Source organism: Dermacentor silvarum, chromosome 4 (assembly GCF_013339745.2).
Source record: "Dermacentor silvarum isolate Dsil-2018 chromosome 4, BIME_Dsil_1.4, whole genome shotgun sequence".
NCBI classification, from domain to species: domain Eukaryota; kingdom Metazoa; phylum Arthropoda; class Arachnida; order Ixodida; family Ixodidae; genus Dermacentor; species Dermacentor silvarum.
In genome coordinates this window covers 46,955,803-46,969,659 of record NC_051157.2, presented here as the reverse complement: position 1 = coordinate 46,969,659, position 13,857 = coordinate 46,955,803, and positions in this window count along the sequence as shown.

Below are 13,857 nucleotides of genomic sequence, written 5' to 3'. Positions count from 1 at the left end.
GACACATAGTCTCTGTGACGACGATGAAGCAATGGTTTATTTCACAGCCTCACAGTGTGCTCACAAAACGCGTTATTTAATTTTGAATTTTGAATTTTTTTGGCTCGTTACGAAATCGATGTTGGGTTTTGACGCTTCGGCTTCTGCGCTTTCACTAAATACGTCCGAGTGGTATTTAAAAATTTTATTGTAAGATTTAGAATGCAGCAGTTGAATAATAAGATAGATCGGCTGTACAAAGGCATATACATATATGAGGGGCTAGACTCGTCAACGCGAGCTTGAATGCTTCTTTATCGCATGCGTTTTGGACAAATTGGTATCGCGACGAGCCTTGAGGTGGATCAAGGGACGGAAGAGTTATATTTGACCTGCATAAGGGTCATGTAATTGGCATCGCCGTGTTAGCATGCGACCTTGTGCGTCTTGCAGAATTTAGCTATCCTTTCAGGAGCGCCGAGAACTAGAAAGACTTCAGGGATAATGGGGGACCAAGTGACTTAGCGTGCAAAGAAAATCACATTGCTTGTGTTCTTCTGACTCGGTGCTGCATTTGTAACCTCACAATCAGAGGGTATACGCCGAATTTCAGCTGTCATTGTTGTCAGTGTTGCCTCAAAGCATGGCTCGTACCCACGAGGAAGATTGGCCACACTAGGTGGATTGAAACGTACACCCAACAACGTGCCAAAAGGGGTAAAGGCTAACATTCAAAACGAATTATTAGACAACTAAATTTCATCGTCGGTTGTTATGTAAGTAGAACAGTGAAGTAAAAGCCCGCTACACATTGCTGGTTAATTGACTGTTTTAAGCGCGAAGCACTTTAGGGGCCCGGGCTGTCGGCGTCTAATGGGATGTCATGTCATCGTGGTCACGCACAAAAAACAAGATCTGCCGAAAACTCGCGTCTCGTTCACTTGGTATGTACCAAAATTGGCATAAAAGGATGCGAATTTACGACTAACATGACTGATAGGTCATGACATCGATAACATCCCATGCTCGTCAGTTACGTCACGATTAACGATAATAGAATCACGTGTGGCGCATAACCCGCGTTGGATATGCTGGGTATGAGCCAGTGATATGCGGGAAATTAGCAGAAACTCGTGAAAATTGCTTCCGAAACGCCAATCTGGTATCAGCGAAGCGCAAGAGAAGGCGCCACCACCACTTCGCTACATATAGTCACGGCTTCAGCACAAATACCTGTAGTGAATGGTCACTAGTGCATGGTGACGAAGGACACAGAAATAACTTACGGGCGTTTTTACGAAATTTAGGGCGCTTGAAACGAGCCTGCACAAATTGTGGTTATAATGATGGTGCGCCGCGGGCTTTTACTGTGTCACAGACGAAGATTATGAGGTCAACTTCGAGCACGCTCGATGCCACAACACAAAGCTGTCGCAATTCGCTGCTTTATAAATGAAGTCTCAGTGGCTGCCAGGAAATCGAGTCTGTAGAGATCACGTCCAGCAGGAGGGCTGCAGCCGCCGAGATACAAACCGGCAGATTATATCGAATGATGAGCCGCACGAGCCCGGGGTTACGTTTGTCGCTGCCAAGTTTTGTTAAACCCACCACGATAAGTGCTGCTTCGATACATTGGTGAAGCAGGGAGGCTCACCCCGTAGTCTCACTCACATCTCTCTCCCTCTTGCTTCCGGCCTCGTTTGCTGGTCGTCCCAGATGGCACTACGTTTCATCTTGCAGTTCGTCAACTTAAGTAGAGCTATATGTATCATTACAGATTAATATGGATCGCGCACGTACACTACATTCTTCACTTCTATACGGGCAGAAATAAACGACCTAAAGGCATTAAAAGCAACGCAAATTGTGTTTGAGTATGTCAACTAAGTAGTTACGCCTTTATCAGTGTTGGCGGCCTTACTTGCAGTGCTCTCACGGCGTCAATTTTTCATTCCTTAGCGCATGAATCACGGCGACTTAAGTCTGTCTGACAGTTGCCAGAGAATGAAATCACTCGCAGGACGATTCTGGGCTCTCCTGAGGCTCTTATTCATGCGTTTTCACGCTGTCATAAGTTGTCGCGAAGCCTAAACCTGGGTCCCTAGCACAGACAGAGCTCATCATAAATGTAGGGCTCCTATTGAAAAATGCGCTTCCTCGCGAAAAATAGTCTCGACTCTGGCAGTCGTATTCATGACTCTTTAGCATTTTTCTTCCAGCTGGAAGAAAATGAAATTTCTTCCGGCACGTGCTGTGATGTCTCAGCCATCACATGCTTTAAGCCTGTCCTCTTGGTGACATTGAATGCGGGTATTCCGGCCTTCGAGCGAAGGCTGTAGAGGAATGAAGGCCGTAGACTGCATATAAGCTACGGCGAAGGCTTGCTTCTTAAGCCACGCGCGTGCCAAAAGAGTAACACTAATCTTGAAGTTTCTCGAGCGCATACATCTTTTGAATGGGAAAAAAAGAAAAAAAAGTAAAAAAAGAACAGGAATCCTTAGGCGCGGCAGTCAGACGCTTAGGAAAGATGATCGCGCATCCCTTGGATTCCCCTGGAATTGCAGCTTTCCAAAATGTGGCGACACCGTGATCACTGCCTCTTGCTTTCGGCTGCCGGATTCAACGAAACCAGTTATCTTGGTGGAAGTAAATTGAGTAGCAGCAGTCACATTTAAAGAAAACCAACAAGGAACGGTGTCTGCCATATACCACACGTGTCTTGTCCCCATTCATGGCTCTGAGGAAGCTTGTTCCGGCTGCGCGCACATGTCGGGCTCATTTCGCGATCGCGGAAGTCACATTTTACCAGGACGAAATCGAATGGCTTCTGAGGTCTCTATAGGTATTCGAAAAACCTCAAGAAATTGCAATTGCACTGACGTGCGTCACCCCGTTGTTTCTGACAGTTCGCAAATATATTTTGAGGTCCCTCTATCGCCACGAGAAATCCGTCGGCGCTCAGTAAAGCGTGACAGCGATAGAAGAGATGACTAGTCTATCGCAGTTGAAAGTTTTGTTGCCAGCAGTGCCTCATTCACAACGTGCCGGTCGCATGTAACATGGCTCAGCGATCTCGCGTGCACAGCCTGTCGCGAAGCCATTTCACGCGTTGGTACTTGATTGATTGGATTGATTGATTGGCTTTGACGTTCCAATGCAACTCCGGCGCTATGAGGAACGCCGTAGTGAAGGGCTCGGGACTAATTTTAACAACCTGGGGTTCTTTAACGGGCACCTAAATCTAAGTACGCTAGCGTTTTTGTAGTTCAACCCCGCCGGAATGCGGCCACTAAGGTAGGGAATCGAACCCAATACCTAGTGCTCAACAGCGGAACGCAATAGCCACTGAGCAATCGCGGCGGGTCCCCGTCGGCACTTCAGTGGAACGGTAACTAAATCAAGAGGACAGACGAGAAATCAAACTTACAAACTACAGTTCCAGAGTTGATTCAGGCCACTTTAATTGCCAAGCACGATATATATAAAGGGTTCAGAAGACAAGCTATCTCAAAGTGTGCGTTTAGTATACTCATACCACGTAGCCCACTTTTATCTAAGCAAGGAAATAATATCCCGCTACACAGGTTGCCACGACACTTCATTGGCTAAATCTGTTTCGTAGCCGTGAATCTCATGCAGTGTGAAAATATTTAAGAGAAAAGGAATGGCGAATTTGTTATACCACTCAAGAGCAGAGAAAGTGGAATTCGTCTGACAGCAGAAAATAAATCCAGATTACTGCTACCAAGCAAAGCTATTTAAAGCAGAGCTTTATAACAGGGACACTGGCCCGGGGTATGAAATTATGCTTTCTTTAACAAAAAAAAAAAAAAAAAAAAAACAAGGAATGCTGGGAAGTAAAGGAGGGAGACAAGGTGTAATAAACCAAAGGTCGGCTCATGCACGTCAGTCGGCTTGACGAGGAGCAATGCGTTCTTAGTAGACCCTGAGGCCGCGGAGAGGCTCAATCTCTATATTGCGCTCGGTATGACTGAAAACGAAATGTCTGTAGAATGTTAGCACCTTCCGTGAAGGGCATTACCATTTGTTAAGCGAGAGAGAGTCTCTCAATCCACACATTTTAACTATATCGAAAAAGAATTGGGGGACGCTTAAGCTTCGCCTTTAGGAGTGGAACGCGATATCATCCAAAGATCCCTGACTGATTCTCAGGCTTCCCGGCAACTGGAGTTTATGTAACCGTAATGTTTACCCGAAAATGCTCACTGCGAAATATATATATATATATATATATATATATATATATATATATATATATATATATATATATGCACGAAGGCCAGATATTTAGCGGAAACGTGGCCTTTTGCGTGGACCGATCCCAGAGGTAATGCACAGCCGCGCCAACAAAAAATTTACATAATTTTCAGGTCTCTGTTATTGTTTCGCACTTTAATATTTCAGTCTGAAAGATGCAACATCAAAAACATGCGCTGTCGGTGTTTTGTTGCATTACATTTATTTGTGGGCTGTGATTTTCCAAAGTTCCGAGGAATAACTTTGACAAGGGTGTAAGACAAGATATGAGCAACTTTAGTGATAGAATGGTGTGGCAATATAACCTGCATAAGCCACATGTAATATAGCAAGGCGTGGTATATATATATATATATATATATATATATATATATATATATATATATATATAATGGTATTATGTTGGTGCCGACACCAACACCGGATTTTCTGCGACGTGGGGCCCTTAATGCTATCGCGTTAAAAGGTCTGAATAAAAATTCACTCGCCATCCCGACCCTGCGAAAGTGGACCATTACTCTGAATTACCACTACTTTAGAGTAATGATAATGCAGAGTAATGGTAGTAATGGGAGTAATGACAATTTTGACAGCATGCCGCGGCCCATAGCAGGTGCTGCAACAACATTGAAATAATAGGCTGGTTCTTATATACCCTAAAGGCTAGGGACGTCACTCCCCACGTCGCAAGCTGCTGTCGCCGCGGCAGCTTGCGCAACAGTAATGTTTACCGGGAAACGTATGCGGGGAGAGCTACGTGCTTCGAATTATTATCGGGAGCGCCTTATCCTCAATCACGTGGTTCGGATGATTGCTTTGTGCTTATTCTTTATTTAAACGTATCCTGTTCTATATGTTGTATGCGTGATTCCAAAGAATGTATGCGCTGTTCGCTTCGCTTTGCTGACTGCTTGAAGCCTCTGCCTTACGGTGGTACGAGCCAGAGGTCCTGGCCCTGCATTGCCGCCCGGATCGGCCGTATACATTTATGCTGACTTACGCGGACACGAAAACTGCCGACCAACCAGAGGCTAACAGCTTCGCTTAAATATAGTTGCTTTTATTTTCTGCAAAGGTAGCTGGAGATGTAGTGAATTATTCATGGATACGCTGGCGGCGGCTGTTGTAATTAACTAATTTCGTAAGCCGTTCTCCTGGCTTCGCTCCGAATGTTCTGCTGACCAAGGGAAGACACTTGCAGAAACTGCGGGAGGCAGCTATTGTTCGATCTTCTAGTCCACCTGCAAAGGTAAAACAGCGCTAGATATACGTCCTGCAATACGCGCAGACCCAGCCCATAGCGGACGAATGCAGACGCCGCTATGCAAGCTGTCGACAACACCTGCTTATCGAATAGCAGAGTGTGCAATATCGCAACAACCCTGTAGAACACGTGCGGAAAATTTTATCTTGCGTAAGTACTCCAGTCGTGCGTTCAGGAACATAAACTCGTCACGTTGCGTCTGCGAATGGAGCTGTCTGCTGCACATAACAAAAAACTACATTACTAGAACATTGCTATGAGGCCGACACTGACGTCTATGTCTGGCACTGGCGTATAGCACAACCCTACTTATGCGCTTAGACGAAGGTGGCAGAGACGCGACCAATTTTACTTCTTTTTGTGAATAGTCTGTACGTTTAGCTTCAGTCCACTCCTCCACAGAGGTATTCATGTTCGTCCGGATGTGGCTATAAAAACGGCGGATCTATGCTCGAACTTGTAGCGCTTTCGTTTTCGTCTCGTCCACTATAATTTCATTTATCCTCCGATCACGCTAAACGAGCCGCGGAATTACGAATCTGTAGTGGGTAGAATAACCCTAGGGCTGTAATTACGGGCCGGCCTTTGGGGAGTTTCTGACGCTTTAGCCCGCTCATTCACGAATGAGCATTGAATGCACATCTTCGCGCGTTGCGCTTGAATCAGACGAACTCCGGAAACGGGGTTGCGACCATTTAGGGAAGTATGGTTACGTTTTTCCCGCACGCCTGCGGTGCCGAGCGCGACCCAGCTAATGTGGCCTGTAATCAAGCGGACGCTGCCGCCTCGCCACGGCGAGCTGCTTATATTCAGGAGTCATCAAGTTGCAGAATTGTCCGGGAGAGAATGCGGCGGCCGTTCTCGAACCTACGCGGGAAGCCTGAAATTTCCAGCCAAGCGTTTGATTGGAGGTGATCTGTTATCAAAGCAATGTGGGCAGGAAGGTCATTCTAGTCTTGGGCAGTATACGTACGAAAACTAGATATTTGATGTGTTGTGTTGGCGCGTGGAGCATAAATGGAGGTAGAATGAAATCATTGCTAGGCGCTAAAAAGTAAAAGAGCTTATGAAAAAGGCAAAAGCGGTGCTATCATACGGTGAGAGGCAAGTGCGCTAAGGCGAAGTTGTGATTTCAGGGCGGTAACACTGGCATGCAAAGTCGTTAGAATAAATCTGGAGGCAGGGTTCTGGAATGGTTGTATCAAGCTTAGGTTGAACAAGCGCTGTATGGCCGATAAATGGCACAGAAGGTGGTGCAAACGGTATATTAGAGCGCACGTAGTCTAGTACGCAATTTGCAGAATTGTCTATTTAGATAATGTGTCCGGGCCAAGTAAGATTGCAGGAAAGCTGAATGCCAAGGTATTTAACAGAGTAAGTGAGAGCAAACGGCAACAGGAAATGTGATAACCCGAAGATGTGTAGTTTTTTTTTCGGGGAGGGGGGTGGGTGGGTGAGAGGAAATACAGAAGTTGTGTTACTACTTAAAGACATCAGCCAGCTGTCGCACCATTCCTATATTAGAGAAAGATCATTGTGTAGGGTAGATGCATCGTAAGCATTAAATATACGTTGGTATACAATGCCAGGTGTTTAGTTAGGAATTCGCGAATACCAGTATATTGAAAAACACGCTAAGGAAAAACACGAGAGCTTGAGCAAAAAAGCTATGGTGAGGGACTTTATCAAAAGCCTTCTCAAGATTGAGAAGTTCATTGCGTCTTTCCTGGCGTCTTGCCTTTTTAATCTTCTCGCCGTATATATTAGTGGATATTCGTTCTCTGTGGATCCGCTGGTAATGATGTCAATGAATACACAAACTCCAGGTAGTCCACCCGAGAGAGAGAGAGAGAGAGAGAAAAGACTTTATTCCAGGTCAGACTAAGACCTACAGATATTCCTCCACCAGGAGGACCATGGCCAGCTGGTCGGCGAAGGCCGCCGGCGCCAACCACACCCGCCAGTGGGGAGGTGGGTGGTTAGGGTAGTGAGGGGATTGTAGGGCTGCGGGGCAAGAGAAAAGGATGTGCTCTACATTTGCGTACGTAGAGGGGCAGTTGGGACGGGATGGGTATGAGTGGTAACGATAAATGTATAGGCGTGCTGGAGTGATCAAAGTGTTTAGCTGGATGGCCCTGAAGGTGCGTACTTGGGCAGTGGAGAGAGGAGGGTGTAGTGGCGGAAGAGTCTGGAATGAATGCCGGAGGTGTTTGTAGTGTTGCTTTAGAGTTTTCTTATAAAAGTGTGCCTCGTCAGCTATGGGCGGGTAAGGCCAGGGGATCATCGGCGCCCGGCTATTAATGTCGCGAGCAAGCTAATGAGCGAGATGATTGCCGATAATCCCCGCATGACCTGGCACCCACACCACAGTGACCAAAGCAGGGGAGAGAAGGGAGAGAGCGTCAGAAAGGTCGTCATGAAGATTATCGGGAAGTCTGTTGTCGCGAAGAGCCCGGATTGCCGCCATGAAGTCCGAGCAAATGCGATACCGAGGAGAGGGAGGATGAAGGGTTAGTTCGTGCGTCGCGTGAACGATCGCGGCCAATTCAAGGGATAGAGAAGAAGTAGGAAGTGATAACGGGCTAGCGGTCGAAGTGATGGGAATGCCAAGGGCAAGGGGGGGTGGGCATTCTGACACAAGCAGTGGAGCCATGAGTTTCGTAATACGCTGCGTCGACGTAGCATGTGATAGTGTCCGGTGGGAAAGGGTCGTAGAAGTGAGTGCGGGCTTGTCGTCGTCCCTCATGAAGATGTGGGGTCATATAAGAGGGAATAGGGGCACAGCGGAGATTTCTGGGAAGGGGTCGTTGAGGGGTATACAGAGGAAAGTCAGTGGGTCGGATATCAGCCCGCTGTATAGGCGGCCAAGTTGTCGATCCATGTGGAGGCACAAGAGCTCTGCAAGGGGAAGAAATAAGCCTGTTGCGTATAGTTTAGCTGTGGATGCGTGTATCGGAAGATGCATCACAGCTTTATGGAGACTGTTTAAAGCCGATTGAATGCGATGCATTTGCGTCTGCGTAAGTGTGCAGTATGGGAGGGAATAAAGGATTTCGTTCAAAGGAAAGGCTGTTACAAGTTGATTGGCTCTGCATTCGTCGAGGCCGCCGCGCCGCTTGACCACTCGTCGGACTAAGTGAGTTACTTGGTGGCATGTGGTGATCGTGGACTGTACTGCGCGGGTGAAAGAGTGGGCTTGGAGGGGAAAACTTAAAACCCGGCAGGATGACGTGCAGGGGATGGGAGTACCGACAAGAGTGAGATTAAGGAGGGGGTTCACAAACCGTTGGTACTTAGTAGCGGAAAGGAGCAGCAGCTCAGATTTCTCTGTAGCCGCTTGCATACCAGAGCGGGAAAGGAATTCAGAAATGAGGTTGAGGCCGGATTGTAGTGTAAATTTCACCTCCCCCGGTGAACCGTGAGTACCACAAAGGGTTATATCACCAGCATAGAGAATGTACTATAGGTGCGAAATTTCAGACAAGGCCTTTGCGAGAGGGGCTAGCCCGAGATTAAAAGAGTGTTGGAGAGAGCACGGCCTCTTGAGGTGTTCCGTGGTTGAGTGAGATGGACGGGGATAACGTGGTCCCGAGTCGGAACTGGGCTTGTCGAAAGCGGAGAAAAGAAGAAACGTAAGAGTAGAGTCGGGATCCACAGCCGGTGTCTTGGAGGGGGGAGAGAATAGCATCATGAAGCAGGGTATCGAAGGCCTTGCGCACGTCCACAGTGACAAGTGCGTGAACTTGACACCTCGAAGGTTGAAAGAAAGTTTCCTGGAGAAGGAGAAAGATGTCTTGAGTAGACTTGTGGGGGCGGAAAGCAATCTGATTGTGCGGAAGGAAGTAAGTATCGTCGAGAAGATCCCTAAGACGTGCGAGTACCATGCGTTCCATGGTTTTCCCGACGCAGGAAGTAAGCGAAAGGGGTCGCAGGTTGGAGAGTGTGGCGGGCTTGCCTGGCTTTGGTATGAGAGTAATGATGGAAGAGGTCCATTCATCGGGAAGAGTGCCGGTGGTCCAGTGTTCATTTATTTTTTTTGTAAAAGGAATGCTTCATCCGAATCAGGCATGTTCTTCAACAGAGACTAAGTGATCTGATCCGCACACGGAGTGGTACCAGCTTTGTTTTGAGCCAAGGCTCGTTACAGGTCTGGCAGAGGGAAGGGGCTGTCCAGATCGCTATTGGGAGGCCCCGTGTACTCAGGGTACAGGGAAGGAAGTGGGGGAAGGATGTACATATTCGTGACCTGTTGAAGGAGGGAAGTAGCACCATGCTCGGAGAGATGCTTTTGGATTGTGGAGAGAGGAGCAGGTTGAGGGCCAAGGAGGAACCGGAGGAGCAACCAGGCTGATTTAGTGTGGAAGGAAGAGTTGATAGAATCGCATATGCGATTCCAATTTGTTGTGTCAAGGGTGGAGCAGTGAATTAGTATGTCAGTGTTGAGTGTGTGTAAGGTGTGTCTAAGCTGGATGTTGTGAGGTTGGGTATGGATGCGGCTAAGGAGACGTTTACGGCGTCTCCAGATACGCATGAGGTGTGGGTCAGGGTTGTCCGACGGAGAGTTAGCTTCTGTAGTGGTGGTGGCCTGGGAGTGCGTTCGCCGTAGTGAGTCCACCCACACACATAGTTGGGAGTTGACTCTTTGACTGGCAGCCGACGAAGAAAGTCCCAGTTAGTCTGGGTGATGCGTTTTTTGGGTTGGTGAGTGAGGGTCAGTTCCGGAAGGACTTGCCAAGTCTCTTGAGGATGAGGATTGTGGCCATGGTGAAAGGTGAGGTCAGGCGTTGTATGGCGTTGTGTCGCGTGTCCGTCACATGTGGGTGTGTCTGGTGTATTGATGAGTGTATATGAGTGCTGCATACTGTGTGCGTGAAGAAGGCGGCAAGGGCGCAGAGTGTTTGGGTAATCCGAGATGGTATTTGGGGCACTGAAGTCGCCGCCATGAATAATGTCACGTTGTTTTGGAAAGGATCAAAGAAAATGAAAGAGAGGAGAGATAATTGTGATAGAATTTGGGGGATTGTAGACATTTACAAGTGCGAGAGGTGGTTTCGGGGGGATCTGAGTAATACGAAACGGCTGTTACATATGGAAGTAACGTGGATGGAACATCTTCCACTTCATAAGCGATATCCCGGCGAATATAAACGGAAGACAGCGGCGTGGCGGGGTCGGCGTGCAGAGCTCGGTAGCCTGGGATGTTTTTGGTATGCCTAGTTTCTTGTAGTACGATAAAGTGAGGTAGTGTGGTTTGCGTAAGGAGCCTTGCTGTAAGGGGGTGCGGTTTGTGGAGAGCCTACGGCAGTTCCACTGAATCCCTTATTGTGATCGCCATGATGTTTGCTATTGGAAGGGTTAGGTGGAGCGAGAAGGGTGGCGGGCTTAATTTAGGGGGCCAGGCCTACTGACGAAGCGGGTACGGGGTGGGTGCGCTTGAAGGGGTGGTTCTCGTCTTCCATAGGGCCTGGGGCGTCTCTAAATGCTTTTTTATGGTGCAGTTCAGATTGTTAAGGGACTGTGTGAGGTTTGAAATGAGCGTCTCGAGGTTGGAAGTACGTTGGTCTTGTGCCTCGATACGTGCTTGTTGCATCTCAACGAGGAATGAGAGTGCGGTTACGCGAGAGGTAAGCTCTGTTATCCCCAGCTGTTAAACGCGGCAGGGAGAGGGGGAGGTTGTGGGTGCGGGTGCGGGAGTCGTCGGCGACCTTACCTGTTGTACAGGTTTCTGCAGGGGCAAATCTTGCGTGACCGAAACAGGCTTATTCCGCAGGCTTCGGTTGTGCGCGCGGTGCTGGTTGAATAACAGGGGTTGGTGACACCTGGGTCAGACGCGAGTGCTGCCCCCCCCCCTCATTGGGCATGTGTAGGCAGTACGAGGTGCGCGCTTTGGATATAGATGGATTGGAGGTTTTTACTGGGGGTTGTGACGTGTTCAGACTCTTCCACTGCTGTCTGTGTTGGAGGCGCTGCTTCTTGGCTGCCTTGGGGCAGGCTTCATCCCGCTGCTTCCGAACTGGGCATATTTCTGCACAGGGAGTGTGATGGTCTTGACAATGAAGACACCATGGTGAGCAGGAATGTGGTTCATCAGGCTCGGTGATGGGTGTGGAACAGGTGGGGCTCAGGCGCTGGTTTTCGGGGCAGGCACACGTGCGATGTCCATATTGCAGGCAGATGGTGGACTGATGGGCCCGAGGCTTATGGGGACGGCAGCGGAATTCGAGTCGTTGGTAGCACACGGAAAACGGAATGTGCATGCCGGCGAAAGTTATCAAGGCGGAGTTTGTGTTTCCCATTCGGCGGGCCAGTAGGATATCGGCTTGATAACAGTCTAAATCACGCAGAAGTTCTTCGGGGGTAGTGTCAGGGGCGGCTCCGTGGATAACCCCGCGGCACGAGTTGGGTGGGGCTGCGAGGTATGGAGCTACGGCATATATGCGGCCAGCTAGCATGATACTCCCAACGCTGAGAAGGTGGCTGACGAGATCGATGTGGTGGGTCTTGAGAATGGCGAGGCGGTTGCGATTGCGCAGATGGACTGAAACGTCGGCACAAGTATGCGTCGGTAGCTTTGTCACTCGTATGTCCAGCAGCTCTGCGGAGGTGGCGGAAGGTAACGCTGGCAGGTGCACAACGACCGCATGGAGGTCTAAACTTGGGTGGGCAGCAAGTCGAGGCTTTCGGACTTTTCCGGGCGTTGTCCATTCTCCTTCAGGGTCATCCCACTCGATAGCGGTTGGAGTGGAGGTGGATCTGGCGTCGGGTGTCTCGTCAGCCATACCGGCATGCAGCGTGGTAGATTTAAGCTAGCTAGGCCATGACAGCTTCAAAACTTGAAAAGGCGATATTTTTTAGCAGATGGGGTGTAGGATGAAAATAATGGTATCAGAAGAAAGCAGGTGACTTGCCGGTTCCGAAGAGCAGCTCGTTCTTGCGTATGAGACGATTTATAGGACGATTTGGGTGGATGATGCAGAGCGCGACCCGAGCACCACATTCCTTCTTGAGACGCTTGCCGCGCTGAGTCCACTCGAGGTTGTTCCCATGAATCGCTGAAATACCGCTGGAGCTGCGGATACACGGAATGGAAGCCTTTTAACCCTGTCGAGACCCTTTGTAGTGTTCACTGTGAGAACTTCAGCAGTCGTGGGGATGAAATGTAACTGGTAGGCTTAAGCCAAAGTCCACAGTCCACCGGAAACTGACTTCTGGTTAACCTCCCTGCCTTTCCTCTCTCGCTTGCTCTCTCTCTCTCGCTCTCTCCACAGTCGTGAACATTCTGCCTCCTTGCCAGGTGCTGAACACCTCCTCAGTTGTGGGAAGGGGATACGAAACTTTTCTTGTAGCCTCATTCATTGTGCTGTGGTAGTCATCGCAGGCGCGCAGACTTCCATGTCTCTTACGTAGCCGCATGACCGGAGAAGCCCAATCGGAGTGTTGAATTGGCTCCCAAATTCCTTGCTATACATATTTCTCGATCTGGACTTCCACTGCAAAGAATATGGCAAATGAAACAGGGGCGCGCCTTCAAGAACATGGGCTTTGCTTCTTCAGTCAGCTGCAGGTGCAGTGGTGCCCGCTACGTGTCCTGTGATGTCTTCACCGAACACAGACTGATATTTTAGATGCGAAGCAGCTTATGGCGCGGGCTTTGTCAGTCCCTCCTTCCGTCCCGCGGCGTCCCACACCCCCACAGCGCATGCGCGTCCCCTCCCCTCTCCTCTCCTACGTTCCCCCCTTCCTCTGCTCTAGGAATCCTCTACTCTACGGAGCGGCGCGCACGACTGGTGGTGCGACAGCTGCATACTCCGCTGGGGACGCCACGGTAGTTCCGCGGTATGAAAATGACGGAGCGCGCGCGCCTCATTCTCTCTCCTGTGCAGCGCCGCGATGAGCGCTCGGGCCGCTGCCGCGAAACGGGAGCGGCGACGAACGATTGGCTGGTCCAGCACATGCTAGACGTGTACTCGTTGCGATGCATTTCCTACAACCACAAACAACCGACCACCATTAGGGGAACGTGCATAGACCTGAACTTCGCAAACTTCAGAATGAAAACTCTGGAACAGCAACGCTTGACGCTACACTTCACCGACCACAAGGCCGTCGTCTTCAAAGCGCCGCGTGCACCGACGCTAGGAATGGCATACGGTCTCTAAATAAATAAACAGGCAACCACCACATTCTCTCTCTTCTCCTATACATTCTCATTCGTCCTCTCAATAACATTACACCATCTCCCGCTCAAGCTAACCATCTGCCCGCTGCTTCGCATCCACACATGGTTCCCTTTAGCGGGAGATGGAGTAATTTTTTTGAAGCATCTGTGTCAGATT